The following is a 13,415-nucleotide window of genomic DNA, read 5'->3' as shown; positions in this document are numbered from 1 at the left end:
CCTGTTTGAGTCTGGTTAAAAGTAGTTCTGCATACATTTGCACCAACTAGCAGTAGATGGCTGTGAGTGACATCCTTTCCTCTCCTTGGAGTGGCCCTGTAGGACAGTGGAAAAAGAAAATTCTTCCAGTGGACATAAATTCAAACAATTTATCTGATTGTTCACTTTGTTAGTAGAAAGCCTGAGGTAAGTCGCTGTACCTATTGGTGGCTGATGGCTAATGTTGTAATCAGATTGTCAGGGACCTAAAAGCCTAATCACAGGTTTCAAGAAGAAGGAGAGGATAGCAAGTGACAAGAATATTGCCCCTAGTTGAGTCAGTCACCTTTAAAGAGGTTTCCAGGAAGCCAGCTGTAAGTTCTTACATCTCGTTGGTCTTCTGTCATGGGAAAGATGGGTAGGAAATGTAGTTACCGAGCTTGGCATATTGTCAGTTGGAATAAAATTTAACAGAATACAAGGAAGGAAGAAAGGGCAAAGTGGGTATTGGGTTCTGTCACAGAGATTCAAAATGATCTCAAAAATTTCAGTGCAGTATCTATTTTTAGATATGTAATACGTGCTAGGCTGTCCACTACAGCCTGGGGCACAAAAACAAATATGATATTGGGCCAGCTCTCAAGGTTATGATTGCTGGAGGAGGCAGACTATGAACAACTAGTCTTGAATTTTGTGGTAATAATGAGAAGTTTGCTGGGGGGTTATGGGAGAGCAGAGAACTCAGTCCAACCTGGAGATGTGGGCTTTCTGCAAGAGACGTTCCCAGAAGATAATCTTGAAGGATAGGTAAGAGCTGAGTGACATTCTAGGCTTGAGGAACACCATACGGGAAGCTAAGGATGAAGGAAACATCACTGTTTAATAGGAATTGAAAGCAGCTAGGGATTATTATGAAGTAAAATGGGAAGTAGAAGTGAAAAAGTAGAGTCAAGTTACAGAGGCCCTGGTGGGTTTACTAAATAGCAAGACTATAAAAAGCCTTGGCAGGGGTTTAAGCATGGGAACTCCATAATCAAATTGAGAGTTAGATGCGTTATTCAGGCTGCTATGAGGAGGAAGCTCCAAAGGAGGTCAAAATTGAGCTAAAGCGAGAGATTAGGAAGCTATCTCAGTAGTCAAGCGAAGAAAGAATGGCAACCTGACTAGGCAGCAGTAGTAGGGATGGGGAGAAGCATTCTAGAACTATGTGGGAGGAATAATTAAGGAAAAGATGTGGGTAGACAAAGAGAAAGTTTTGAATGACTGCAAGATTTCTGCTTTAGGAAACTGGCAGATGATGGCACCATTAATTGAGATCGTAACAGTAGGAGGGGCAGGGGGGTGTGGGAGTGGAGCAGTGGGAAAAAGACGAGCTCAGAATATGCCGAGTTTGAAGTGTCGGTGTAACATCCAGTTGGAAATACTTAATAGGCAATTAGATATTTAATCCGAAGCTTGTGGCCAGGGTGGGAGGAATATTTTTTTAAGTCGGCATATAGCGAGTAGTTTATTCACGTGGAACGATGAGATTGCCTTTGGATAGAGAGTAGGCAGAGAGGACCACCAAGAAACTCTGCTGATAAAAAACATTTGAGGAGGAAACACCTGTTGAAAGGCAATGAAGAAATATTAGGCTGAGTGGTTACTGAGTTAAGCAAAACAAAACAAAACAGGATTACTGATGGCTTCCTGTGGACCAGGCACTGTATTGTGGCTAATAATCCGGCCATGAACATGACGTAGTCTTTTTCTTCATGGATCTTAGAGTGTAGGGGACTGACACATTAAATAGAATTTACTTCTGTTATGAATGATACACAAGAAAAGAACAGTCTGTTGGAGCTTGAAAGATGGTGATTATAGCTAGTTTGGAAAAGGCCTTCTTGAGGAAGCGATATTTAAGTGAATAAGTGAGCGGGGTGCTTAAAATTGAGAAAAGTATTACAGAGAGTACAGCAGTACAGCATGAGCAAAGGCCCTGATCTAGAGAGAACGCAATGCATTTTAGTTGAAATATCAACATGATAAAACACAAGAAAAAGGGGAGAGAAGTATGTGACAAATTTAGAAAGGTAGGGAGGATATAGTTCACGTGAGACTGAAGAGTTCATATTTATGCCATATTCCAAGAGAAATGGGAACCATATGCAATGACCATTTCAAAATTCTTTTGTCTGTCTAGCCTCTCCATCTTTTAAAGAAACTGCCTCTTGTCCACTCTGAGATTTTGATATAATTTTTAGTTACCTAAGTGGGTTCTCATCCCAGGATAGCTAATAAGAGCACCCACTCTCTTTGGAGACAAGGATTAGGTTAAGGGTGGGATGTATTCCAAGTAGTGTTAGTCGTAGTCTAATTTATGTGGTTGCTTGGATAAGAGAATTTTTTCTCCTTAGATTTGCCAGCAGCCACCTTGACACAACATGAATAAAGCTTGTCTGAAAAAGAAGCCAAGTGTAGGGAAAGTAGCCAAGAGACGGGAGAGAGTTCAGATCCCAGAGATCCCATCTGATCCTTGGGTCTACCTCTGGTGCCTCTTGGACTAGTCAGGATTTTTTCTTTAACCGAGGTATAATTGACATATAACACTATATTAGTTTCAGATGTACACCATACTGATTCAATATTTGCATAGGACTATTCATTTTTTTTATTATTAAATTGCAGTTGACATTCAATATTATATTAGCTTCAGGTGTACAACATAGTGATTAGATACTCATATAATGTATGAAGTGATTCCCCTGATAAGTCTAGTACCCATCTGGCACCATAAATAGTTTTTATAATATTATTGACTGTATTTCCCCATGCTGTACTTTATACCCTGTGACTATTTTATAGCTACCAATTTGTACTTCTTAATCCCTTTACCTTTTTCAGCCAGTCCCCCAGCCCCCACTCCCATCTGGCGACCATCAGTTTGTCCTCTGTATCTGTGAGTCTGTTTCTGTTCTGTTCATTCATTTATTTTGTTCTTTAGATTCCATCTATAAGTTAGGACTACTCATTGGATATGGTGCCGGTATATAAAAATTAATTTTATTTTTATATGCTTCCAACATATAATTAAAAGATAAAATTAAAAAATCACTTACAATGGCAACGAAAGTAAAATACGCAAGAATAAATCTAATGAAATATGTGTGGAACCTTCACACACACACACAAAAACTACGAAATTAAGCTGAGAGAAATTAAAGATGTGAATAAGCGGGGGACTGTGTTAAATTCAAAGATTGGAAAAGTCATTTTGTAAAGATTTCTGTTTTAAAAAAGTTGATTCATAAACTTGATGCAACCCCAATCAAAATTCCAAACTATGTATGTATGTACATATTGTGTATAACATATAAAATACCTATATACATATATATAACACATTTTTATAGAAGTGTGAAACTGATTCTAAAATTTATATGGAATTTTCTAAAAGTCAAGCATAGCCAAGACAATTTTGAAGCAAAAGAAGAAACCATATTATATAGCTATAGAAATTAAGGCACTATGGTTGTATTAGAAAAACTCAGTTTTCTACCTTCTGTGTAGGGGAAACTCTGTTCTCTACTCATGAATGTCCTTTAGTACTCACACAGAAGACTTCACTTCTGGTCAGCAAATGTGTGGAGGTTTTGCCCTACACCAAACAATTATCTGTGACGATAGCTAGGCGTCTTACAATTTAACTCAATTTTAACGGTATCTACCTGAAGATAGTGTCGGATCCCATAGATTAAGTGCTCAATTCCACAAGACATCCCCTCCTTCTTCCCCCACCTTCAAGTGCCAGTAACAAGTCCACATTATCACCTGTGCTTCTGACCACGCTATAGATCAGAGGTTCTAATGACCTCCTCCTTGGGTTCAATGAATTTGAGGAACCCTAGGGCAACTCACAGAACTCAGGGAAAATAATAAACTGTTTACCAGTTTATTAAAGAATATGATAAAGCAGCAGTTCCCAACCTTTTTGGCACCAGGGACCAGTGCTCCTATGAAAATGCAATGCTTGATGATCTGAGGTGGAGCTGAGGCGGTGATGCTAGTGCCGGGGAGCGGCTGCAAATACAGATGCAGCTTGGCTCACTTGGCCACCACTCATCCCCCGCTGTGCAGTTTGGTTCCTAACAGGCCACGGACCAGTACAGGTCTGTAGCCCAGGGGTTGGGGACCTCTGTAAGTATATAGAAGAACAGCCAGATGAAGAAACACATAAGGCAAGTTCTGGGAGGGTCCCAAGTGCAGGAGCTTCTGTCCCTGTGGGGTCTAGGTGTATAACCCTTCTGGTATGCAGATGTGTTCACCCACCTGGAAGCTCCCCAAACCCTGTATGTTGGGGATTTTTATGGATTCTTTATCCTGTAGGCATGATTAGTTATTAACTCCATTTCCAGTCCCTCTCCTCTCTCTGGAGAATAGGGGTTGAGGCTGACAATTCCAAGCTTCTCATCATGGCTTGGATTTCTGGTGACCAGGCCCCATCTAAGAGCCATTCAGGAGCCCACTCAGAGTTGTCTCAGTAGAACAAGATATGTTCTTGGTGTTTTTCTCACTTAGGAATTTACAAAGGTTTTAGGAGCCCTGTGTCAGGGCCAGGGTCCAAGACCAGATATTAGAACAAGAGATGCTTTTATCACTTAGGAAATCACAATAAGATACCTGTATACATTCAGAAGAACAGCTATATGATATTCTATATCCTATATCCTATATCCTATACACTATACACTATACACTATACACTATACACTATACACTATATACTATATAGAAGGCCATCAGTATTGGTGAGGTGTTGGTGAAGATGTGGAGCAATCGAAATTCCTAAATGTTACTCGTGGGAGTTTAAACTGGCACATCTATTTTGAAAAAATCATTTGGAAATATCTATTACATAGCTAAACATATAACCCTATGCATGAATAATACTATTCTTAGGTGGATACCAACAAATTCATAGATATGTGCACCAAAAGGCATGTGCATGAGTGTTCTTAGCAGCTTTGTTCACAATAGCCTTAAATGAGGGAACAACCAAAATGTCCATCAGCAACAGAATGAACAAATAAATAATGATATAGTCGTGCAATGGAAACCTACAAAGTAATGAGAGTGAATAAAGTGTTGTCATGGGCAACACTTTTGAATGAATCCCACATACTTAAGTTTGAGGGGAAAAAAGCCAGACAAGGAAAAACACAGTGTACGATTTCATTTACATGAAGTTTAAAAGCTGGCAAAGTTAATGGGTGGTAACAGAAGTCAGGATAGCAGTATCTTTTGGGGGTGTAGATGAGATACTGGTCATGTTTTACTTCCTGCCCTGTGGCCCTGACAAGGGTATGTGTTCACTTGGTGAAAATTCATCAAGCCATTTATTCATGATTTGTATGCTTTTCTGTATATGAGCTATACATTAAGAGAGAGTATAATTAAAAGGCCAAATTCGTAAGAACAAAGAATGGAATGGTGGTTACCAGGGGTTGAGGGATGGGTGAATAGTGGAGCTGTTTAAGGGTGCAAACCTGCAGCTGCAGATAAATAAGTCCTGGAGATCTAATATACAGCATAGTGATGATAGACAACATATTGTATTGTAAACTTCAGAGTTACTGAGAGACTCCATCTTAATTGTTCCCACCATAAAGATGAAACAATTATGTGACCCGATAGAGACGTTAGCTAGTGCTGTGGTGGTAATCATATTGCAATATATACATGTATCCAATCAACACATTGTACATCTTAAACTTACACAATGTTTTATGTCAATTATATCCCAATCAAATGCATAGAGTTTCAAGAGGAACATGTGTATGTTGGGATGGGAGCCTAATCCTGTTTGCATTTGTCTCAGGATAAAATTTGGAGGTTTTTAAAACTGAGATTTTTTTCCCTTTTCTACTTTTTTTTCTTTTCAGTGTTCCATGGTCTTTACTCTTTCAGGCAGTGGCATCCATTACCTAAAAAGAAGAATGGATGCAGCCTAGAAAAAGAAGTCCATTGATTGCTTGAAACCCAGAGCAATAAGGAACTCGAAAGCCCTAGGTTTTATTTCAGCTTTACTGAAGTATAATTGAAAGCCTAAGTTTTCAGTGAAGAGCCTGATTCTTGAGCCAGAAAAATTTTATGACTCTCCCCAAAACTAACATCGATTGTCAAAGCCTGAAGAAAGGGTGCAGAGAATTTATCCATAAACAAGAGTGTGGGAGAGAATAGAGTCAAAGCCAGTTTTCCTCTGATATATATATATATACACACACACACACACACATTCTTGGCAAGTGAGCAGAGCTTCAGAATTGAGAAAAGGGAGCAAGAGGGTTAGCAGTTGGTGTGTGTTTCTAAGAGAGGGTCGAGGTATCCTTTTACCTCCCAAGTTTTAGACCTCAATGGGGGCAGGATTGGGCAAATTACAGGAACATCTGACCTATTGGGCAAATATGAAAGCAGAGAGAGCCCGTATCTTGTTTCTCTGGGAGCATGGGAGACTATAGCCATCATAGAGAAGCCTCATGCCCACCATGACACCCGAGTGATAGAAAAATGGTGGTTAAGTGAGATGCTGGGCTGAATAGGCTTGAGGGCAGCATGTACATGCGGTGGGATGTGAAAAGAGCAACAGAGACTGTGTTTCCTGAAGGGAAGATGGAGTGTTCTGAGAGACAGTAGGCAGACACAAAGGCTTATGGATTGAATGAGTTGATATATGTAGAGGATTTAAAGTAAAAGCCAGTCATCATCATCATCAGTGAGTCGACTGTCAGAAGCTGTGGAAGGACAGAGGATGTCATTGGTTGGGGTCAGTCAGGATGAGGCAAATTTCAGCAGAACTCACCAAGAATAAAGGATAATTGTAGAGGAGTTATTTCATACACCACCTTCCTGAGGCTGGGAGAACATGTAATCATCACTGTATCACATCATTGTTAGTTTGAAGAAACAGTTTAGAGAATTCTGAGGAGACTCTTGAATTGGTTGATTGGTTAAATTGGTGCATTTAACCCAAATGATGGACCGTACCTTGATTTTTCAAGATTCAGTTTTCCACTTCTAAGTATATATGGGGCTTTAGAACTAAGCTGATTTTTAGAGAGCTAAAGAATGTTATATTTCCGCACAGTAGAATTCTCTGATTATATGGAATTCATACTTCTTACACATTTACAAAATCATACTCTGGTTGATGTGTGGAGAATGGACTTGTGGAAGGCTGGAGTAATTTGGGACGATCATTTAGAACAGGGGTCCCCAACCCCTGGGCCACAGACCAGTACTGGTCTGTGGCCTGTTAGGTACCAGGCTGCACAGCAGAAGATGAGTGATGGGCAAGTGAGCTAAGCTTCATCTGTATTTGCAGCTGCTCCCCAGTGCTAGCATCACCACTTTGGCTCCACCTCAGATCATTAGGGATTGGATTCTCATAGGAGCACCGGTTCCTGGTGCCAGAAAGGTTGGAGACCACTGATTTAGAAGACTGCTGACTAGTTCAGGTGGGGATTCATTTGGAGACTTGCCCTATGGTGGCGGCCTTCGGGGAAAGAGAAGTGGATGTGGTTCAAGATGTACGTTGAAAGGATTGGCAGCCTTTAGCGGGTGATTGGATATGGGCAGTAGTGGAGACAAAGGTGTCAGAGAAAGCTGGGTTTTTTGTCTTGAGAAATTTACTGAGATAGCACAGTGCAGGCAAAGCTAGTCTCAAGTTCAGTTTTGAATATATGAAGTACCAAGGTTTATTGAAATACACAGATGAAGATGTTGCAGAGGGTGTGAACCAATTGATCTGCTTTAAAAGGAAGCTCTTAGCTGGAAATACAAGTTAGAGTTATTGGCAAAGAGGCGCCATTCACATCCAACTCCTGTCCCTGTGTGAGAATGGAGAGTGATGTTCACAGGGTGTCTAGAATACTTTTCTGACAGAATTTAATGTGTAATTGTTAGGTAGAGATAGAAGAGGAATCAAGAATATAATGAGAATAACATTCTAGAAGTGGCTAGAGAATAGGAAAGAAAACCTAGGAGGGTCTAGTCTAACAGGGGTCAAGGAGTGTGAATATTTAAGAATAGACTGTGGCCACATGTGTTGAATGTTGTTGAGAACTCAAGTAAAAGGATTCAAGATTGGTCTTCAGATTTCCACATGGAGGCAGTCTGCCTATTAGTGAGGTGGTTTTGATGGAGTGAGGAGGGCGGTGAGTAGAGGAGTGGATGGGAGATGAACGAAAGTGGTGAGGGTAGATCTATCTTGAAGAAATTTGGGCTAAAGGAAAGGAGAGAAATTGAGATGAAATTAATGGAAATGTGAAGTTAGGGACATAATGCCCAGGATTACCAGAAGTTCCTTTAAAAAAAAAGAAAAAAAAAAAAACAGAAAACAAACCCCTGTTTAGAAGTGTGGGGACCTGACTTCCTGTTCTTACTTCCATTCTCTGGCAAATCTCAAATAACACAGAATTATCGGCAGTAGTATACAACTCTTATATCAGGAAGGCATAGTGGGCTGCCAGGGTTATTCAGTTCAGGTTTCAGAGAGAATTCAGGAGAAAATCAATAAAGAGCCCAAAGCAAGTGCACTCATTAGGAGCACCACGCCCGTCCCTGCCGATACTCTCTCTCTGCTGCAAAAGGTCAGGGATTTTGAAAGGCACTAAATGTCAACTGACGAAAAAAAAGTCAGAACTTTGGGACCCTTAACTAACCCCATCAGGGCAGGGATCTTGTTTTATTAGACTTTATAAGCGCCACCCCCATTATGTGGCAGGACATGGTGAACTCTCTGTGTTTGTTGTAATAAATAAATCAATGTAGTTTCAGTTGAAAAAATTATATAAGCATTAATGCTACCCCCTCCAGTAATTTCTCCAGAATAGCTAACCTACAAAATATCATATATAAGGAGCCCTCAGACCATAATTGTGCCCTGAGAAAACCATAATGAGAATCAAAGTGCCTGTCACAGTTTCCCCAACTCTATAGATTCTGGTATTTTTACTCTTTGGCTGCTTATCTCTCAGGAGTGAGAGAGGGAGCTTTTAACCTTCAAGTTATAACATTAAAATACTTGTGGTTCTGCTTATTAATAGATAATAAAGTCAGCAATGTGATATTCAGGAGCCATATCTGAATGTGGTTTCTTTGATGTGACCAATCAACTATATATTGACATGTTTTTTCGAGCCCTTTGGAATACAGATGCTTGTCCTACAATTTCTTCTCATTACAGAATGGATTCTGAGTAGATAATATGGGGTTTCTTGCCCTCTAAATTTACACCCACTCACCCAAACACACAAAAGGTATGTGTGCGTATGTGCGTGCGTGCATGTGTATCTCCTTCCCTGTAAGTCATACCTCATCATTTTGTTGGCAGATCAACCTGATTTCAGAAGAAAAGGTGGACTCTCTCTCAGCCCTCTGCCGTAGGAAGGGTCTCCCTTGGAGTTAGTTACTGGTCAGGTCCTCTGACCTTTTTCTGGTGCCCTCTCACTGCCACTCTGAGGTTATGCCTCAGCCTACCCGAATTGATGAGTTTTAAAAAATTTGAGACTTTTTTCCCTAAACGTTAGTCTTTTCAGAGCTTTTAAAACACTAATATATATTGTGACTCTCTAAGAAAAATAACGTTCAGTATTTTTTCACCTTATTTGGGCATAGTATCCCTTCTGGAAGCACCAAACACTTGCTAGGAAATGCTGCTCAAAGCTATTTTAGCTATTAACCCTAGTACTATAATACAGGGTTAATGATGGTCAACAATTTTTTGAAATTCAGAGCCATTTATCTTTAATAGAGCATCCTTGGTGCCCTGACAAATAGATGAAATATATTTGGGAAGGTGGGCCTTCCTAAATCCCTTAGGTCAGGCGTCTTCAACTGGTACTGGTCTATGGCCTATTAGGAGCCAGGCAGCACAGGAGGAGGTGAGCAGTGGGCAAGCAAGCGAAACTTCATCTGTATTTGCAGCTGCTCCCCAGTGCTAGCATCACCGCCTCGGCTCCACCTCAGATCATCAGGCACTAGATTCTCACAGGAGCACCAGTCCCTGGTGCCAAAAAAGGTTGGGGACCACTGCTAGGTCATATCATGTATTTCTAAAACAGCCCCCATAGTCTTGGCTATGGTCTAAAAGTGCTTCTTTTCATGTGAAATCAATATTCTATTCTTCAGCTTAATCTTTGAATGTTACCTGAAAAAAGTAATCAATAAAAATACTGTTGAGGTCATTTGAAACAGCTGGTTTTTAAAATACCACTTAAAGAAAATAGTACATAATAACCTTTGAGCAAGAATTATAAAGAATATATAAAATGGTGGCTTAAAAATACCCAATTACTGTCAATAGGACACAAAAATCACTAGGATAAACATTTTTAATAGTCGTTAAGAATCTTCAAAACAAAATGGTTAATTAGTGACATCAAGCACCTCCTGCATGGAGACTTGTTATTCTTTAAAACTGGAAATTACTAAAGATCTTGAATAAAAACAGACCTTATTTTTTACATCTTAGAAATAAACATTTGTAACCATTTGGAGTCTATTTTCTGATTTGAGGACAGGAACAATAATCTCACAAATTTATCTTTGAAATGTCACTTCTAATTTTTGGTGGTTGAACAATACTACAGTTTTTCTCCCCCTTCCACTACCTACACTATTAATATTTTCTCTTTAAAAATCGAATTTTAACATTTTGAAACAATAGTTTCAGTCCTCTGAGGCAGTGGTCCCCAACCTTTCTGGCACCAGGGACCGGTGCTCCTATGAGAATCTAATGCCTGATGATCGAGGCGGAGCTGAAGTGGTGATGTTAGCTCTGGGGAGCAGCCGCAAATACAGATGAAACTTCGCTTGCTTGCCCACAGCTCTCATCCTGCTGTGTGGCCTGGTTCTTAACAGGCCACTGACTGGTACTGGTCTGTGGCCTGGGGGTTGGGGACCCCTGCTCTAAGCTACAGTTTTTGTCACCAGAGAATGGAATTCAGTCTGAAGATTAGGTTTCTTTGTTATGCTCCAGTGAGACAAATCTGGACACTCGTAACTCTTCCATTCCTCAGCGCCTTTGACCTACAGTTCTGTACCTGTGTGGAACTCTCACCAATGCGTGATGAACTCCTTTCTATCCTCTAAGCCCCACGTAGCTCTCTTCTCCAGAAAGTTTTTTATCCTCCTCTTACCTTCCACATGTATTTTATCAGTTTATTCTTTGGGCTACATTTGTGCTTAGACCTACTTTATTTTTCCATTTAACACATTATGTTCTTATGGAATTTTTCGCTGTATAAAAAGTGAGTTCAAGGAATGTATGAAGTACATTTTACTCATTTCAGAATTTGGGGGTTTAAATTTACACTACAGTACATATCTCAAAAACATGGTGTCTTTATTTGTTATAATAAATCGTATCTAGCTCCGGATACCTCAGTTCTGCTGCTAGTGAGAGCATGAACATACTAGAAAAACACTCAACTTGCCTGTTAGAGGTAACTCAGCCTCTTCTGGTTTAACGAAAGTACCTTTGTGATTGATACAGTCTTTTTGATTAGTCTTTAGGGGGTGGTTGAATATAACAGTCCATCAGTTCAGAGTACAGACTCCTTATCAGGACTCTCCCCCTGCCTCTCATGTGGTCTCCTCTTTGCCTCCTTTGCTCTGAGAAAAGATTGAATTGTTTAACACAGTGCGGAGGCAGCCTTCTGGTATTGGCTACCATTTTTATTCTTATTGGTTTCTTTTGAAGAGTGATTAGCCTGTTTAGTGCCTAGTTTTCTTTGGCTGGGTTCCAGTGAGGTATAGGTAATCCCATCTCGTCTACTTGGGTTTCCTGGTGGGACCCCCCTATTGAAGCCTGTAGTCTCTTCCATTTGTGTGGGGTTTCTAAAGTTCTTTGTTCTATGGCCTCACTCTCCCAGTACTAGACCCTTCAAACTCTCAGCACCAAGGCTTCCCAGCTCCCTAGCTTGAACCATGGGAACTCTGGGATCTGTAGGATAGGGAGACTCACTTCCATCAGCTCATGTCTAATCCTCCATGACTGAGCAAGGCTGTTTTGTTTTTACAGGAAACATTTGAGAGACATAATTTCGATCAGTCTGATGCCAGCAAAGGGAGTAACCAGTGAGAAATCATTGTCATAAGACAGCTGGGAGAATCAAGAAAAGTGGAATCGATTTTGCCATTCTTGTCAGTGTAATGGTGGCATTCAGTCAGCCTCTGCTAGGCTATTGAGCCTTGTTGGAAAACTGTGGTTACATAAGATTGGTGAGTTGATCTAGAAATACTGAAATTTAAGCCGAACAAACGTGATGTGTTTTCAGCTGCAGAGTCTTTGATGACTGCCAAGCTGTTTGGGATTGCTATCTTCAAGAAAGATTAGAGAGATATTGTCAAACTTTTACATAATAGTTTCTAGTATCAGTTCCTTGTAAAAACTGCTATGAAGAGTAGCCAAGAAATTGCTTATATGTCATGCCCTAATCCTTGGAAAAATAACTCAATGTGACATACTTCTTTGTACCTCTTTCATTAAAATACTGCCCGTGAGAGAATAGGATCTCGAGGGTAGTGGGTAGCACACTAAGGTAGTGAATATAATACCTGTTACTCTGAAAGATTGTCTAACTTGGAATCAGTCGCTTTATCTCTTCTGCTGAAAACCTCTAAAATTTTTTGAGAAGCTATGAATATAAAATTTGTAACCTAAGACTTTCAAGCAGGCTGAATAATTTGCTGCGACGCTTAAGACCAGCAGGTGTTTTTGGAATATGTGGCATCAAAAACAATTTTCTCAGAGCTAAAGCCGCCTTTCTCATGGAGGTGGAAAATGGTAAAGATTCAGACGGGAAAAATCTTGAGGCAATGTGTTATTTTCTCCCTTATATCTGTGCTGGAGGTTTTCTTTTTTCTTTTTTTTTTTTCATTTTTAAGTCACTTTAGGCATTTTATTTTTTGCTGCTTTTTGTTGATGAACAGTCAGCTCTTATTTACCCTTTAATTCTTTGGACTTAATGACCTGTAGACAAATGAAAACGTTTATTATACAATTAGTTAATCAGAAATTCTGTTTTTTTTTTTAATGAAATTCTGTAGGAATTACAGGCATTATCATTCAATATAGCACTTAGTTATGCCATTTTGTCATTGTTAAACACTATTATATTTGTTTTATTTCTTCCCTAAATGATAAGCTTTTTGTTTATATATGGGCGTGATGGTTAATTCTGTGTCAGTTTGACTGGACCATAGCACTCTCAGGCATTTGGCTAAACATTCTGGTTGTGTCTGTGACGGTGTGACTGGATGAGATTAATTTGAATCAGTAGACTAAGGAAAGCAGACTGCTTTCTCTAATGTGAGTGGACCTCATCCAGTCAATTGAAGACTATAGAACAAATAGGCTGAGTAAGAGGGAACTCCTGTCTGATGGCTTTGAGCTG

The 13,415-nt window shown here is 39.9% G+C and overlaps 1 protein-coding gene across 1 annotated transcript in view; it reads left to right on the top strand.

Annotated features, from left to right (window-relative positions):
- The window catches only part of CHODL (chondrolectin), a 287,033-nt gene that overhangs the window by 18,902 nt on the left and 254,716 nt on the right, over positions 1 to 13,415 (top strand). Inside the window, exon 2 of the mRNA XM_036218782.1 lies at positions 12,041 to 12,240. The gene's annotated coding sequence lies outside the window, so the exon portion shown is untranslated. The remainder of the gene's footprint in view (positions 1 to 12,040; positions 12,241 to 13,415) is intronic.

Source organism: Rousettus aegyptiacus, unplaced genomic scaffold, assembly GCF_014176215.1.
Source record: "Rousettus aegyptiacus isolate mRouAeg1 unplaced genomic scaffold, mRouAeg1.p scaffold_m13_p_4, whole genome shotgun sequence".
Lineage (NCBI taxonomy): Eukaryota > Metazoa > Chordata > Mammalia > Chiroptera > Pteropodidae > Rousettus > Rousettus aegyptiacus.
This window is presented reverse-complemented; position numbering and strand designations above follow the sequence as displayed.